Genomic DNA, 16,188 nt, shown 5'->3' with positions numbered 1-16,188 from the left:
AAGCAAATAATATATGTAGAAAATGTATATTAGTATATATGAATATCTGGGAAGCCGATGTTTTTTTTAGTTTCTTATCAAGCTGGTTTGAAGGGTGCAGTCGTATTACAGCCGGCCGCCATAATTGCGGTGGATAGCGGTGCCTGGATCCGCCGTGTCTCTCTCCGTAGGTCCGGCGTTGGTAGTTTTCGGCGAGAATACGAGTCTGCGTTATTATGGTGTGTATATTTTGTTCAAAACCCTTTCACTGCACTAAATTTGAATCTCTATCTTGTAGCTTTAATGTTAACACATCTCTCGAAGGTTTTTAGAGCACATTTTCTCACTATGATTACAATGCTTTGTTTCATTATTTGTAGTACAAAAACCTATGTTTCTTCTACACATTCTTGGCATTGCCCACGAAACGTGAGATGTCCCGACTCGTCTCGAAAACTAGTAGGTGGACTATATGTAACTTACCGAAAGCAGTGTCTCTCGCCAACGGACATGCCGCGTTAAATATACCGGTTTTCGTCCCAAAACAGATGTCAACCAGCGACGGATCTGGTAAGTACTTGGATGGGTGACAGCCTGGGAGCACCAGGTACTGTTATCAACCTTTTTGCTTTTGTAATGGTGATAATGACCCTTTTTGTAACTTGAAGTCAATCAATCACAAACATTTTTTGCAGAATCGCGTCCCGAAGAGCCGGCGTTGGTAGTTTTTTTGCGAGGATACGTTAATGAAATATTATTTGATGTATTTTTGGGCGTTTCTGTTTAAAATCCCAACCCTGCACAAAATTTCCTTCTCTGTCTTTTAGCTTTAATGTTAACACATCTCTCGAAGTTTTGTTAAAGCACATTTTCTCACTATGATTACAATGAAATGTATCATTAATAGTAACAATTATGTTTCATCTACACATTCTTGGCAGTGCACACTAAACGAGACATAACCCGTCTCGTCTCGAAAACTAGACGGTGGAGTATATCTATCTCACCGAAAGCAGTACCTTTCGCCAACGGTCATACCGCGCTGAATATACCGGTTCTCGTCCGATCACCGAAGCCAAGCAGAGTCGGGCCTGGTAAGTACTTGGATGGGTGACTGCCTGGGAACACCAGGTACTGTTGGCAACCATTTTCTTTGTTTTGGTTAATAGGGACCTTTTTGTAATTTGATACCAATCAGTCATCCACAGTTTCTGCAGAATCACCTCTTTTAAAGCTGTAAGGAAATAATATATGTAAAAAATGTATATTAGTATAAATGAATATCTAGGAAGCCGATGTTTTTTTTTTAGTTTCTTATCATGCTGGGTTGCAGGGTGCAGTCGTATTACAGCCGGCCGCCATAATTGCGGTGGATAGCGGTGTCTGGATCCGCCGTGTCTCTCTCCGTAGGTCCGGCGTTGGTAGTTTTCGGCGAGAATACGAGTCTGCGTTATTATGGGGTGTATATTTTTTTCAAAACCCTTTCACAGCACCAAATTTGAATCTCTATCTTGTATCTTTAATGTTAACACATCTCTCGAAGTTTGTTAGAGCACATTTTCTCACTATGATTACAATGAATTGTATCATTATTTGAAGTACAAAAACGTATGTTTATTCAAGAAATTCTTGGCATTGCCCACGAAACGTGAGATGTCCCGACTCGTCTCGAAAACTAGAAAGTGGACTATATCTATTTTACCGAATGCAGTAGCTTTCGCCAACGGTCATACCGCGCTGAATATAGCGGTTCTCGTCCGATCACCGAAGTCAGTCGGTGTCGGGCCTGGTAAGTACTTGGATGCGTGACTGCCTGGGAACACCAGGTACTGTTGGCAACCTTTTCTGTGTTTTGGTTCATAGTGACCTTTTTGTAATTTGAAACCAATCAATCATCCACAGTTTCTGCAGAATTACCTCTTTTATAGCTGTAAGCAAATAATATATGTAAAAAATGTATATTAGTATATATGAATATCTGGAAAGCCGATGTTTTTTTTTATTTCGTATCATGCTGGGTTGCAGGGTGCTGTCGTATTACATCCGGCCGCCATAATTGCGGTGGATAGCGGTGGCCGATTCCGCCGTGTCTCTCTCCGTAGGTCCTGCGTTGGTAGTTTTCGGCGAGTATACGAGTCTTCGTTATTATGGGGTGTATATTTTGTTCAAAACCCTTTCACAGCACTAAATTTGAATCTCTATCTTGTATCTTTAATGTTAACACATCTCTCGAAGTTTGTTAGAGCACATTTTCTCACTATGATTACAATGAATTGTATCATTATTTGTAGTACAAAAACGTATGTTTATTCTACAAATTCTTGGCATTGCCTACGAAACGTGAGATGTCCCGACTCGTCTCGAAAACTAGAAGGTGGACTATATGTAACTTACCGAAAGCAGTGTCTTTCGCCAACGGACATACCGCGTTAAATATACCGGTTTTCGTCCCAAAACAGAAGTCAAGAAGCGACGGATCTGATAAGTACTTGGATGGGTGACCGCCTGAGAGTACCAGGTACTTTTATCAACCTTTTTCTTTTTTAATGGTGATAATGACTTTTTGAAACTTGAAGTCAATCAATCACAAACATTTTTTGCAGAATCGCTTCCCGAAGAGCCGGCGTTGGTAGTTTTTGTGCGAGGATACGTTCCTGAAATATTATTTGATGTATTTTTGGGCCTTTCTGTTTAAAATCCCAACCCTGCACAAAATTTCCTTCTCTGTCTTTTAGCTTTAATGTTAACACATCTCTCGAAAGTTGATAAAGCACATTTTCTCACTATGATGACAATGAAATGTATCATTAATAGTAACAATTATGTTTCATCTACACATTCTTGGCAGTCCACACTAAACGAGACATAACCCGTCTCGTCTCGTGGAGTATATCTATCTTACCGAAAGCAGTACCTTTCGCCAACGGTCATACCGCGCTGAATATACCGGTTCTCGTCCGATCACCGAAGTCAAGCAGCGTCGGGCCTGGTAAGTACTTGGATGGGTGACCTCCTGGGAACACCAGGTACTGTTGGCAACCTTTTTCTTATTTTACGTTTATAGTGACCTTTTTACTAATTTGAAGCCAATCAATCACTGACAGTTTCTGCAGAATCACCTCTTTCATAGCAGTCAGAAAATAATATATGTAAAAAAATGTATGTTAGTATATATGAATATCTGGGAAGCCGATGTTTTTTTTAATTTCTTATCATTCTGGGTTGCAGGGTGCTGTCGTATTACATCTGGCCGCCATAATTGCGGTGGATAGCGGTTGCCTGGATCCGACGTGTCTCTCTCCGTAGGTCCTACGTTGGTAGTTTTCGGCGAGAATACGAGTCTGCGTTATTATGGGGTGTATATTTTGTTCAAAACCCTTTCACTGCACTAAATTTGAATCTCTATATTGCAGCTTTAATGTTAACACATCTCTCGAAGTTTGTTAGAGCACATTTTCTCACTATGATTTCAATGAATTGTATCATTATTTGTAGTACAAACACGTATGTTTCTTCTACACATTCCTGGCATTGCCCACGAAACGTAGGATGTCAGTAGATAGTAAATATGCCTTTGACTGCAATTTTGATTTCTTGACCAAACGACCACAAAAACCTCAAAAACTCACTTTTCTCTCCCCGTTTCGCGCCTCATTTATTACGCTGACGATGTTTCACGGCGCAGAAAAGCAGTGATGAGTGAAAGATGAGCTCTCATCCTCTCATCCTCTCATCCTCTCATCCTCTCATCCTCTCATCTTCTCATCCTCTCATCCTCTCATCTTATGCACCTTATCGTAATCTTCCAAGTCTCGGGGACACCAATGTTTGTATATCGTGACCTTTGTAAACCTCTCTCGGGAACGATGTGCCACACACACGCGCGCGCGCCTCATTTATTACGCTGACGATGTTTCGCAACGAAGAAAACGGCACCAAAACATCAAAAATTCATTTTACTCATTTGGCGTTCGCCAAAACCTCAAAAGTCCCGGTCAAATGTTTGTATATCGTGACCTTTGTAAACCTCTCTCGGGAACAATGTGCCACACACGCGCGCGCGCTTATTTATTGCGCTGACGATGTTTCGCAGCAAAGAAAACAGCGCCAAAACATCAAAAAATTCATTTTACTCATTTGGCGTTCACCAAAACCTCAAAAGTCCCAGTCAAACTGACGTCACTATTTCTCAACAATTGCCAGAGCTGATGTTAACAACCTGCTGTATACGTCGGCCTTGGGACGACGAAAGTATGGGTGGAACTGTCAACGCCTGTTTATTTGCTATTTGTCCCCCACAAAATATTGTGCGCATTGAAAAGTTTTTTGTTGAAAAAAGTATAGTATTGTTTGTTTTGTACCACAAACGAGAAGAAAGGAGAGAAGAAAGAGGAAGAAAGGGGGGGGGTTTATTGCTAGGACATTGACTATAGCGCTTATTGTGTTTTTAGTTTACTGCGTGTTTCGAGCCTCGAAGCGACTGCAGGTCATCAGCCGCCGGCCTGCGTGGAAATTCCCCCCCGCTCTGCTCCGGAAGGTGATCGCTTGCGAGAAGCGAGATATCATCATCCGGCCGGCCTACTGCGTGTTTCGAGCCTCGAAGCGACTGCAGGTCATCAGTCGCCGGCCTGCGTGGAAATTCCCCCCCCGCTCTGCTCCGGAAGGTGACTGCTTGCGAGAAGCGAGATATCATCATCCGGTCGGCCTGCTGCGTGTTTCGAGCCTCGAAGCGACTGCAGGTCATCAGTCGCCGGCCTGCGTGGAAATTCCCCCCCCCCCCCCGCTCTGCTCCGGAAGGTGACTGCTTGCGAGAAGCGAGATATCATCATCCGGTCGGCCTGCTGCGTGTTTCGTGCCTCGAAGCGATTGCAGGTCATCACCCCACCAAAGGAGGGGTGGTCCTGTGGGGTGGGGATTCCTATATAAACGTAGCAGTTTTCTTCCTATCATAGTGAAACGTCAATCGTGGCAGTTCAGTATTCTTTAATTTGTTTGTCTGGCAGTATACATACATACATATCATCGTGGAAGTTTTTTTTAGTGAGCTACAAGTTTATTTTCAAGTCTCTCTATCTCTCTTGAAAGGTGAACGTCAATCGTGGCAGTTCAGTATTTTTTAATTTGTTTGTCTGGCAGTATACATACATACATATCATCGTGGAAGTTTTTTTTAGTGAGCTACAAGTTTTTTGAAGTCTCTCTATCTCTCTTGAAAGGTAAGTTTTTATTTTTTTCATGATATATTTATATTTTGTTTTGCGTCTGACACACACATATTCAAGAGGAGTCATAAAAAAATTGACACACACACTTACATGTCGCATATTTTTTACCTCCTACAACAGTGCACACACACACACACACACACATACTGTTCGCGTCTATAGAGGAGCCCAAGTTAAGAGTTCAGTATGGGCCGTTATGGGCTTTTATTTTTGAGATCCCCATCCCCATTCTGCCAGAAACAAAAGTCATTAACAAAAGTCATTAACATGCGAAGAGAAAATAATAAATATGCAAAAAGGAGAGGAAATGTAAGGTTTTGATGCTCTATACCTTCTATTACAATTCAGAACATTCAAAAAATGTGCTTTTTTTTCTTATGTTAAGCGCGATTTGGGGAGTCAAAAATAACAGCCATTCGCCTGTTGCCACTTGCTGCAAACACGTGTCGGGAAGAGGGAAGGGGGTGGGGAATGGTCAGGCAAAAGTTCGTGAATAGGCTTCCGTCTTGGGGCCAGGTCAAGAAATTTATTATTTGTGTGTGGGCTTTCTTGTTTTGGGGAATTTTTCTCTGAAAACAGGCATATTGTATGCATTGGTGGATCTAGCGGGAATACCCCCGGTTCACTCGCTCTTCCCAAAGGATGACTAACTATTATAAAAAAGTTAGATAGCATTATATTAAAAGAACATAAAATGATCGAGCAGTTTTTTTCCAGATAGTAAAGTTTGACGCAAATGCATAAATAGGGAATAGATTTATGAGATACCTAAGTAAATTTAATCCGGAACTTGTTGTTTGAAAGGCAATAACGTTAACTGATGGACACAAAGCGAGAGCATTTTAGATTGAATATTTCCAATGTCTGTTTTTTTCTATTACACAAATACAACAGAACTTTATCTATTTCACACCTCTAGTTTTTGATTAATTGAGTTTTAAATTCACTTTTCTGCACAGATATGTTAATTGGGACTGGACGGACTTACGGTTTTATGTGAGATACGAACCTTTAAATGCCTCCACAGGGTATAGAACCCTAATCCCTTAAATAAAATGCGACGACCGGGGTTCTTTGGTGTATGCCGGTATTATAATGAACACTGTTCCGTTTCAAATGAGACAGTGCACCGAAAAATGTGAAAGAGGCCTCCCCGATAGAGCAGTGGTAACGTTGTCGCCTTTATGTGCATAAAGGAAAGAAAAACACTGTGATAAAATAGAGAGCAAGACGTATAAAAAGTATATTCGGAAACAGTTATTTTCAAATCTTCCTCCACGGACCGTCATTATTGTGGACCAACAGCTGCAAGAATGACCAGCTTCCCACCAAGTCATGCATTCTTGTATGTTCCAGTCAAAGCAAACTATTGTAGGTGCCAGCACCCATGTTGTGACCCCATGCTTTTGATAGGCAATTGTTCTCCCATATTTAAATATAAGGGGAATTTGATGCTGAACGTGCTGCTATTACATTAAATTGCAAGTTTAATTTCATCTTAACATCGGAAATTATATCGGAACATCAGTGTTGTGAAACTAAGAATTTTAATAAGACGATCGTCAATAACAGAAAAGATATCGGATCTAAAAATAGCATTAAATTTGCACAGCACTTGTTTACGTCACTTTGAATTTTCACAATTTAAGTGTTTTATTCTTGTGAATCTGGTAAAGAATAATACATAATAATTCCACGCGACTGCACTTTTTTTATAGCTAGTTGTTATTAATACCCGACTTATTTTTTATCGTGATATCATATTTTTCCTCATAGCTAGTAAATATAGTTCTCTATTTTATACATACATATTTATTGAGAAGAATAGTTACTACAAGAAATATGTTACATTCTGTTTCATATCTCGCAACCTCTAGGATTTTCTTATTTACAGGAATTATAATCTTAAAAGGACGAAAATACGAGGGGGAAATGTCTGCTTCATACAAAGAAAACATATGTTAATATTAAGTTATAGGATAGGGCATAGTGTATAATAATAAATATTATGCGCTTATCCACTTAATACATTTTCTTTTTGTAATTTAGGTAGTTTTCCCGATTCCTACTCCCGCCGTTGAATTGCACATACTTGCAAGTTGCAACAAGAGGAAACATAAAACCGTAGTGCAGAAAATCTATTTTTTTTAAAATTATAGACCCATAGCAGCTAGGGACGACCAAAATAACGTCTAGTTTAGTGCTCTTTGTGCATAAATATACTATATTTAGCCCGTCTGAGCTACCCTGTCGTTGCGCTTTAATATATTAATTCTTAGGTTCAGGACAACGTAATTTTCAGAAATTTATGACTTGCTACATAATCCTAAAGCTTTGGTAAACAATTTTTGTTATCGATTTACACAAGAAGTTCTTACCTTCGTTGAAAATAACGTTTGAATAGCCATCCTATCGCACTCCAATGTAAAGCTTAGAGCAACCAGATGACGAACGAAATTATTTAGGGACAAACAGGGCTGGCGCCTCTAGAGGAAAAGTTTGGCAGTGAACAGCCCCGTTGACCACTAACTTTTGTTGTTGCGTGTACCACAGCAGACGCTCGATGTGCGCTGGAGCTTTCTTCTACTGCACACCATGCGGCAACGCTGTTGCCATAAGCCCCATACTGAACTCTTAAGTTGGGCTCGCCAATAATATATATATATGTGGAAGGAAAAAAAAATGTCTAGCATTTTTTCAACTTTTTTCCTTCTGTTTCAGTGTGCTTTCCCCTACCAACCCCCCCCCCCAAAAAATTTATCTGTATATATAAATAACAGAGGAAAAATGGAACCGCAACCAGGTCCCTCCGGTCTTTGCGGGAAAGTGGCATGTCGCAACTGTGAAAAATTAATTTCTAAACCTAATATTGCTAGGCATTTGAAAAAATGTCGTCTACCGGAACATGACGTCGTAGTCCCCCCGACAAAAAAATCTCGCATTGATGCGCATGAATGCGGCGGTGCTTTGAATAAAAGTGCACGCATTATGACGTATAAATCTGGAGCTGACGAAAAATGTGACTCGAGCACCTTCCTCGACAATGTGAAATCTCCGATAGTCGATCAATTACGGGATTGCCTCGTTAATGTTGCAATTAAAATTCATCTCGTCTTGACCCTGCTGTATGAGAAAGTTGTCTCGTCCGAGTCAAGCACTTTCAGCTTTTATGTAGGGTGCGAAGGTTTACATGAGAGCAATCACGACGATCTGGAGGAAATTGTGACACGGCTATTCGAGCACTTGGGACAAAAACAAGAAGAGTTTGAAGGTCGTGGAAGTGGATGGAGTCTTTGCGGTCGCAGCCACATGTTACAGCTTCGAGTCTGCAATTTCAAACCGTTACGCAGCGCTCAAAAAAACAAAAAAACAAAAAAAAAGCAAAATGCAGTGTTGAACATAAAAAGTAATGATGCGAAGAGTTTCCTATGGTCTGTCATCGCCGCATTACACCCAGCTAATAATGTTAACCCCGAACGCCTGTCCAATTACAGAGGATATGAGGGGGGATACAAGAATGTCATGCGAGGAATTTCCTATCCTGTGCCCCTGAATGAGATCAATCAATTTGAAAAAAACTATAGAGAGGAAAAAGGAGAAGATATCGATATTTTCGTGTTTGGGGTTGACGATTGCGACAACATTCGTGTGTTAAGACCTGCGAGAAGCCAGAAAAATGTAATTCGACTCTTGCTTGTAGATGGCCGTTACAGTTTGATACGGAATTTCTCACGATTAGTAGGAAGACAGATCAGCAAGGATCACGATAAGATCGAAATTTGCGATCGATGTTTGAGAATTTTTCGCGTGGGAAAGAAGACGAAAGAACAGCACAAGTGTTTTGGCTCCGTGACTGCAGAACCCGAAGATGTCATGCCGGAACCCGGAACCAAGATGAAATTTCAGAAACACCAGGCTCTTCTCCACCATCCCGCTGTCCTTTATGCCGACTTTGAAAGCTTCCAAGTTCCCATGACGTCTTGCAACCCTGATCCCTCTACCTCAAGCACAATCCAAATTTTTCACCACGAGCCTTGCAGTTTCTCCATCTACGGAGAAAAATTAAATGATGTCATCTTGTATTGCGGACCTGATGCGGCAAAACATTTTGTTAAGAAGATAGCGGAATGCGCAAGAGAACTTGCACCCAGCCTGAAAGGCTCTTACGTTTCTCCACCTGCTCTCACGACGGAACAACAGCGGAGACATGACACGGCGACAAGATGCGCGGAGTGTGACCAGGCTTTCACCCCCGAAAATCACAAGGTCGTACACCATGATCATCAGAATGGATTATTCCTGAGCACGATCTGTAATTCGTGCAATCTTAAGATTAAGGAGTCGCATTTCGTTGCCGTGTTTCTGCATTACACGGAGAAGTACGATACGCATCTGTTCGTCAAAGAGCTCTACAACATAACGACTCGAATCAGCATCATCCCGAGAACGAGCGAGAAGTACATCGCGGTGAGAGTGTGGATCCCTCTCGAAGAAGGAGGAAGTGTGGAAGTTAGAATCCTGGATTCGTACAATTTCCTGTCCTCCAGCCTGGCCTCCCTTGCAGCTCAACTTGGCGACGAAGATCTTGTGGCCACCAAGCAAAAGTGTTCTTCGGGGAGAGATGAGAATTTGAATCTGTTGCGTCGCAAGGGCGTCTACCCCTACGAGTACGTCAATGATTTCGACAAATTTGACGAGACGGAACTTCCACCCCGGGAGGCATTTTATTCCCATCTCACGGAGGACGTCTGTTCCGAAGAGGACTACGAACACGCTCGTAGTGTGTGGACGGCCTTCAATTGCCAAACTTTTCGTGATTATCACGACCTGTATTTGAAATTGGACGTGACTCTCCTCATGGACATTTTCGAGTCGTTTCGCAAGAGATGCATCTCGATCTACAAGTTGGATCCTGCGTATTTCTTCACGACGCCGGGATTGACTTGGGAATCGATGATGAAATACACCAACATGGAACTGGGACTCATCGCAGAGAAGGAACAGTATGCCTTCATGGAGAGTGCGATACGCGGTGGCATCGTCCAATGTCCCCGACGCCATGCTCAGGCAAACAATCCTCGTACGCCTGGTTACGATGCATCGAAGCCCAACACCTACATCGTCTACTGGGATGTCAACAACCTGTACGGCCACTCCATGTCCCAGTGTCTTCCCATCAGCGACTACGCGTGGATGACCAAAGAGGAACTCTCCTGCGAGGATTTTTTTCTCAACTGGAGCGAAGATAACGAATGGGGCTGTTTCTTGGAAGTGGATCTCGATTATCCCGAAACACTTCACGAGAAACATCACGGATTCGCCCTGGCCCCCACCAAAGAGAAGCCACCTGGAGGATCATCAGAGCCAAAACTCATACTAAGCGTGGAGAACAAGAGGAATTACGTTGTGCACTACCGACTCCTTCAATTCTACGTGCGTCACGGCTTGCAGCTGAAGAAAATACACAGAGGATTGAAATTTAGGCAGAGCAGGTGGCTGGAACCCTACATAGCCGAGAACACGCGACGCAGAGCACAATCAACATCGCCTGCGGACAAGGATCTGTACAAACTGTTCAACAACGCCATCTACGGCAAGACGATGGAGAACGTGCGCAATTACATCGACGCAACGTTGGTCACGGACGAAAAGAAATTCGAAAAGATTGTCGCGTCCCCCTACTTCAAAAACTTCACCATTTTCGACGAGAATCTGGTATTCGTCGAGAAGAACAAGAAGCAAGTGATGCTCAACAAGCCGATTGCCATAGGTGCCACCGTCCTTGAACTATCAAAATTGCACATGTACCAATCGTACTACGACCGGTTTCAACTCTTTTACGGAGATAACATCCAAATATGCTACATTGACACGGATAGCTTCATTTTTCTAATCCAAACACCAAGCCTCGAACGTGATCTGAGTTCGATGAAGCATCTTTTTGATTTCAGTAACTTACCATCAGGCCATCACTTGCATTCGACGGAAAACAAAATGACCATAGGAAAGTTCAAAGACGAAGCGGCTGGTAATTACATCAGCGAATTTGCGGGGCTTCGTGCCAAAATGTACTGCGTCAAGATTGCAGATAAGAAAGAGATCAAGAAAGCGAAAGGGGTAGGAAGAACAAGTACTGCTAAATTCAACATGAAAGACTACAAAGAATGCCTTTTTCATGGTGAAAAAAAACTCAGCACAGATCATCGCATTGCGAATACTTTACACGAACTGTACACGACGCGCGTAACCAAGGTCGCATTGGATGCAAGGGACAACAAGTTGCGTGTTCTCGATTGTCAAATACATACCAGAGAGTGGGGCCACTGCAATGGAAGCGATAAATGTGACGTGTGTTAACTGTAACCCCATAGCCATGAAGTCCGCTGTGTGTTTTTTGCCATTTTTTCAAAAACAGACGGAGGAAAAGAATGAAAGGGGAGCCCTCGGGCGATGAAAAGTTGGAACTCGTTATTATGTTGTTAAGGCTCGCTCTAAACACGAGGCTCATTAAATTCAACTTTTATTTTTTTTTCTTCATTGTGCTTTAACGAGATAATTATATGTTAGAGTCTTTTTTGTATTGCGGACTGCTGCAGATAAAATCTTCTTTTTTCTTCATTCGATCTACGAAGGGGCACAGCATGTAGAAATTTAATTTAATTTAAATAACAGGGACAATGAATCTTTTTGGTTTCCGGAAACAAAGCAACATGGAAACTCCACTACCAAATTCCAATAACCTTTTACCTTCCGTGTTACCTAAACTCAACGGTCTGTTGATCATTCACCTCAACAGCATTTGGACGAAATTGGATGAAGACGTCGGCAAAACTTTTTACATCTTCAACAACAATTTACATTTTTACAAAATTCCGATCGGTGGGAAACTTCGAATCACCGTGAATCCGGAGAACGAAGGGCAAAATATTAAAATTTCTAGCGGCAAGAACATTTTTCGAATCAAGCACGTCAAGATGCTTTCTAACATTACATACGATGTTTCTGCAGGAGATTGTTTATACGTGGAACTCCTAGGAGATTACGACAAACTCATTCCTCTCTTCGTAGAATTACGAATCGTCTATCCTATTATAAATAACCGTTAACCAAAATGCCTAACGATATTTTCGGCAACACTAAGCGTGTAGACCACGCAGAAGAGATTCTCATGCTCGACGTCCGAATTAAAAAGTTGAGGAGCGATTTGATCGCTTTGCAGGAGACCTTAAACAAAAGTTTAGAGTCCGAGATCGCTACGCTCCAAACGCAATGTCTCGACCCCATTCTGAAAATCGATTCCGAACTGAAAACGCTCATAAAAAATTATGTCGACGTACCTTCTTACGACAACGTTCAAAATATACAGTTTAGCGTGGATAAGCTTCAAAATGATTTGGCCAAATTACAACAATTTCAATCGAAAAATGAAGATTTGGAAAAATTGAAACTCGAAATCGAAGAACGAACTTCGGCAATCGAAAAGAATTTCTCTGAACTTCAAACCGTCGTGAAGGATATTGATGTAGAACGCTTGCATGTTGTTGTTTCCAAATTACAAGAAGAATTCGCCGGCACGTTGGAAGAAATTAAATCCAAGTTACAGACTTTGGAAGATACCATGACGAACCTACCATCGTCAGACGAACTGCAGGTCATCAGCAAAAGCGTCGCGAACATAAAAATTCAATTGGAGGCTTATAAAGATTTCGAACACATTCAAACCACCATCGCTACGCTTCAGGCGTCTCTGGAGTTGATCAACGAAGAAATTAAAAATATTCACGCTGAAGCCAGTGCGTTGACGAGCATACAAGACACGTTGAGCACGGTTCAGCAGAAGATCGAATATTTAGAAACTTTGAACGTCGAAACGAATCTTTCTCATTTTCATCACGTACTGGACAACATACAGGGTGACTTGGAATCGTTACGGACGAGCGTACCTTCGAGCGAAGATTTGGAAAAATTAAAATCTGCGGTGACGGCACTATCCGATTCGAGCGACATCAAAAGTTCATTGAGCGATCTCGAGAGTAGGGTGGCCAATCTCCCCACCTCAAAAGAATTGCACGCTTTGAAAAAGAACATATCACGTATGCTGAAACGACTGGAAACGGAAACGGCGAACGTGGAACAGATTCGAGACGAACTTACTTCGCTGGTGTCGACGCTGCCCACTTCGCAGAGCGTCGCCGACCTTCACACGCAGTTTACCGAAATGCGAAGCATCGTGAACGATCTTACCGAGAAGAGCTCGAAATTGAATCAAGTCGAGAACCTTCAGAACATCGTCGTCAACATCAGAGATCAAGTTGGAGTGCTGGAATCCACGCAGGAATCGACGCTGGCCTCTTTCGGTGCCAAGTTGCAAGAACTAAACGAAAGCTACAAGCAGTTGAACGTGGAAGTGAAAATCAAACCGTCATTTTCTACAGTAACGGATACCATAGTCGAATATTTGTTGCCCGTACAAAATACACTGGGACAGCTTCACAGCAACCTTGTTAGCGTCGATACTAAATTCGCTAAACTGCATTCTCTGCAAGCCATCGAAATTAACAGCGTACCCAATCAACAGAGAATCTCCACGTTCGTCGAAGGTAACAAACTGTACATGTTGCATCCTTATCACCCGTACTACAAGTTTCTCCTCGATGGCACGATTCAGATAAATGAATTTTCGTACTGGTCTCACGGTAGAAAAGCTAGCGTTCCCACCATGACCTTGATATCGAATCGTGGTGTCCAGAAAGCAGGAAACATTCCTCTGGCACGTTGGAACGAAACGCGCAACATATATGAAATACACGAAGACGAAGATCTTACCGTTTTTGACGTGAGTGCCGGCGATAAGCTGATCATTCAAAACACGAGCGAAGTGCCACCCTCTTTGAATCCCATCACGCTGGTGCTTCTCTTCAAACGTAATCTCTAAAAAAAAATGTCTAGGCAAGCTATTGTCGAAGAATTGCATAAACCTGCACGCCGCAACTACGAGCGTTTAGCTGTGGTAACCAAGGGAATCGATGACCTCTGGCAAAGTGACCTCGTGGAGATGAGTAACGGCAATCTAAAAAATGTGCATAAATTGAACAAGGGCAACAAGTACCTCCTCACCGTCATAGACACGTTTTCGAAATTCGCATGGGCTCTACCTTTGAAAGCCAAAACAGGAACGTGCGTCACGGAAGCATTCAAGACAATTTTTCGCGAAAGCGACAGACGACCTCGGTTTTTGCAAACAGACAACGGGAAGGAATTTTACAATGCCGTATTCCAAAAATTTATTCAAAAACATGACATTCGACATTATTCAACCTTCAGTCACATCAAAGCCAGCATCGTGGAAAGATTTAATCGCACTCTGAAATCGCGCATGTGGTCACGCTTCACGCTTCGAGGAAATTACAAATGGGTCGACATACTGCCGGAACTCGTTAACGACTATAATCACACGGTACACAGAACAATAGGCATGAAGCCAGCTGACGTTACCAAGTCCGACGAGCAGCGATTAATTTCCAGCGTTTACTGTCCAAAGTACACGCCCACGACAAAAAAACCTAAATATAAAATTGGAGACCAGGTGAGGGTCAGTAAATTGAAGCGAACGTTCGACAGGGGTTTCACACGAAACTGGAGCACGGAACTTTTTACCGTGGTTCGAGTTCTACCCGGAAACCGTCACACGTATATAATAAAGGACAGTGGCGGTGAAATTTTATTGGGGCGCTTCTACGAGGAGGAACTCTCTAAAACGAAATACCCCGACACATACCTTATCGAAAAAGTTTTGCGTAAGAGAGGCGACAAACTTTTGGTGAAATGGCTGGGACTTCCGGACACGAGTTGGATCGATTCAAACGAAGTGATTCTATGAGTGCGTGGAATGTCGTGAAACGTCTACCTGATTCGGAAAATCGAAAGAACAAAAGGAACGGCGAGTTGCTTCCCGACAGCATCCGCTGTCTGATTGTAGGTCCTTCGGGGTGTGGAAAAACAACACTGCTCGTGGACAATTTTCTCCTCGCACCGAATTGGTTAGATTGGAAGAACAGGCACCTCTACGTATTTTCGAAAAGTTTGGAGCAAGCGAAATACCAGCAACTGATGAAACTGTACGATGGTCTGGACATTGCAACGTTCTCTTCGGAAATAAAACCACTCGACGATTGTCGTGAAAATTCAGTTGTTGTGTTCGACGATGTTATCCTGGAAAATCAAAATGAAATTCGCAATTTTTTCACGCAAGGTCGTCACAAAGGAATAGATTGCTTCTTCCTAGCTCAAACGTTTTCCAAAATTCCAAAACAGTTAGTACGCGACAACGCTAATTTCATATGTTTGTTTCGTCAAGATCACACCAACCTCAAGCACGCGTACGATGACTACGTAGGCGGAGACATGAACTACAATCAATTTTCGGAACGCTGCTGCTCCCACTGTTGGAACAGTGACGATTTCGGATTCGCGACGACCGACATGACGAGAAAACCCAACGACGGAAAATACAGAAACAAAATCAACGACTTTCTAAACGTTGCAACGTTGTGAGAAACGACGTGTATAAATAACGCTATGACGAAACGAAAAATCGAAGACGAAAATCTCAAGCTTCGCGATTACCTCGCGAAACGCTTCAAAGGTTGGAAATCCGAGAATCGCGGATTCTACGAAGAGAAGAAACGTCAAGATCAACCTGTGATCGACGCCATCAGCGATCTAGGTAAAGAAATTAAAGGCGTCACGGAACAAAATAAAAATTTGATCAACGAACTCGTACCACTTGCAGCTAAAAGTTACACCGTACCCACGCCCATTTCGAGCATTCCTTCGACGCCGTTCGAACTGAAGGACGTACCGGCACGACGTCGAGCCATAGGTAGCACGCCGTCGTCTTTGGATAAGATTGAGTTAGGACCTTTGGCACGAGACTACCTAAGCACGGGAAAATTCGACAAAGATGAAGTGTTCGGATTGTATC

At 42.5% G+C, this 16,188-nt stretch overlaps 2 non-coding genes and 1 pseudogene across 2 annotated transcripts; all 3 read left to right on the top strand.

Moving 5' to 3' along the window:
* The first annotated feature begins 1,003 nt into the window (after positions 1 to 1,003).
* Positions 1,004 to 1,122, top strand: LOC145995523 (5S ribosomal RNA). The gene has a single exon (XR_014442571.1). It is a non-coding gene; the product is annotated as a 5S ribosomal RNA (ribosomal RNA).
* Positions 1,123 to 1,698: 576 nt separating this feature from the next.
* LOC145995795 (5S ribosomal RNA) lies at positions 1,699 to 1,817 on the top strand (annotated as a pseudogene).
* Positions 1,818 to 2,898: 1,081 nt separating this feature from the next.
* On the top strand, positions 2,899 to 3,017 carry LOC145995386 (5S ribosomal RNA). Its single transcript, XR_014442442.1, has one exon. It is a non-coding gene; the product is annotated as a 5S ribosomal RNA (ribosomal RNA).
* Positions 3,018 to 16,188: the final 13,171 nt, after the last annotated feature.

The sequence above is a fragment of the Lepisma saccharinum genome, chromosome 11 (assembly GCF_977018435.1).
Source record: "Lepisma saccharinum chromosome 11, izLepSacc3.1, whole genome shotgun sequence".
NCBI classification, from domain to species: domain Eukaryota; kingdom Metazoa; phylum Arthropoda; class Insecta; order Zygentoma; family Lepismatidae; genus Lepisma; species Lepisma saccharinum.
This window is presented reverse-complemented; position numbering and strand designations above follow the sequence as displayed.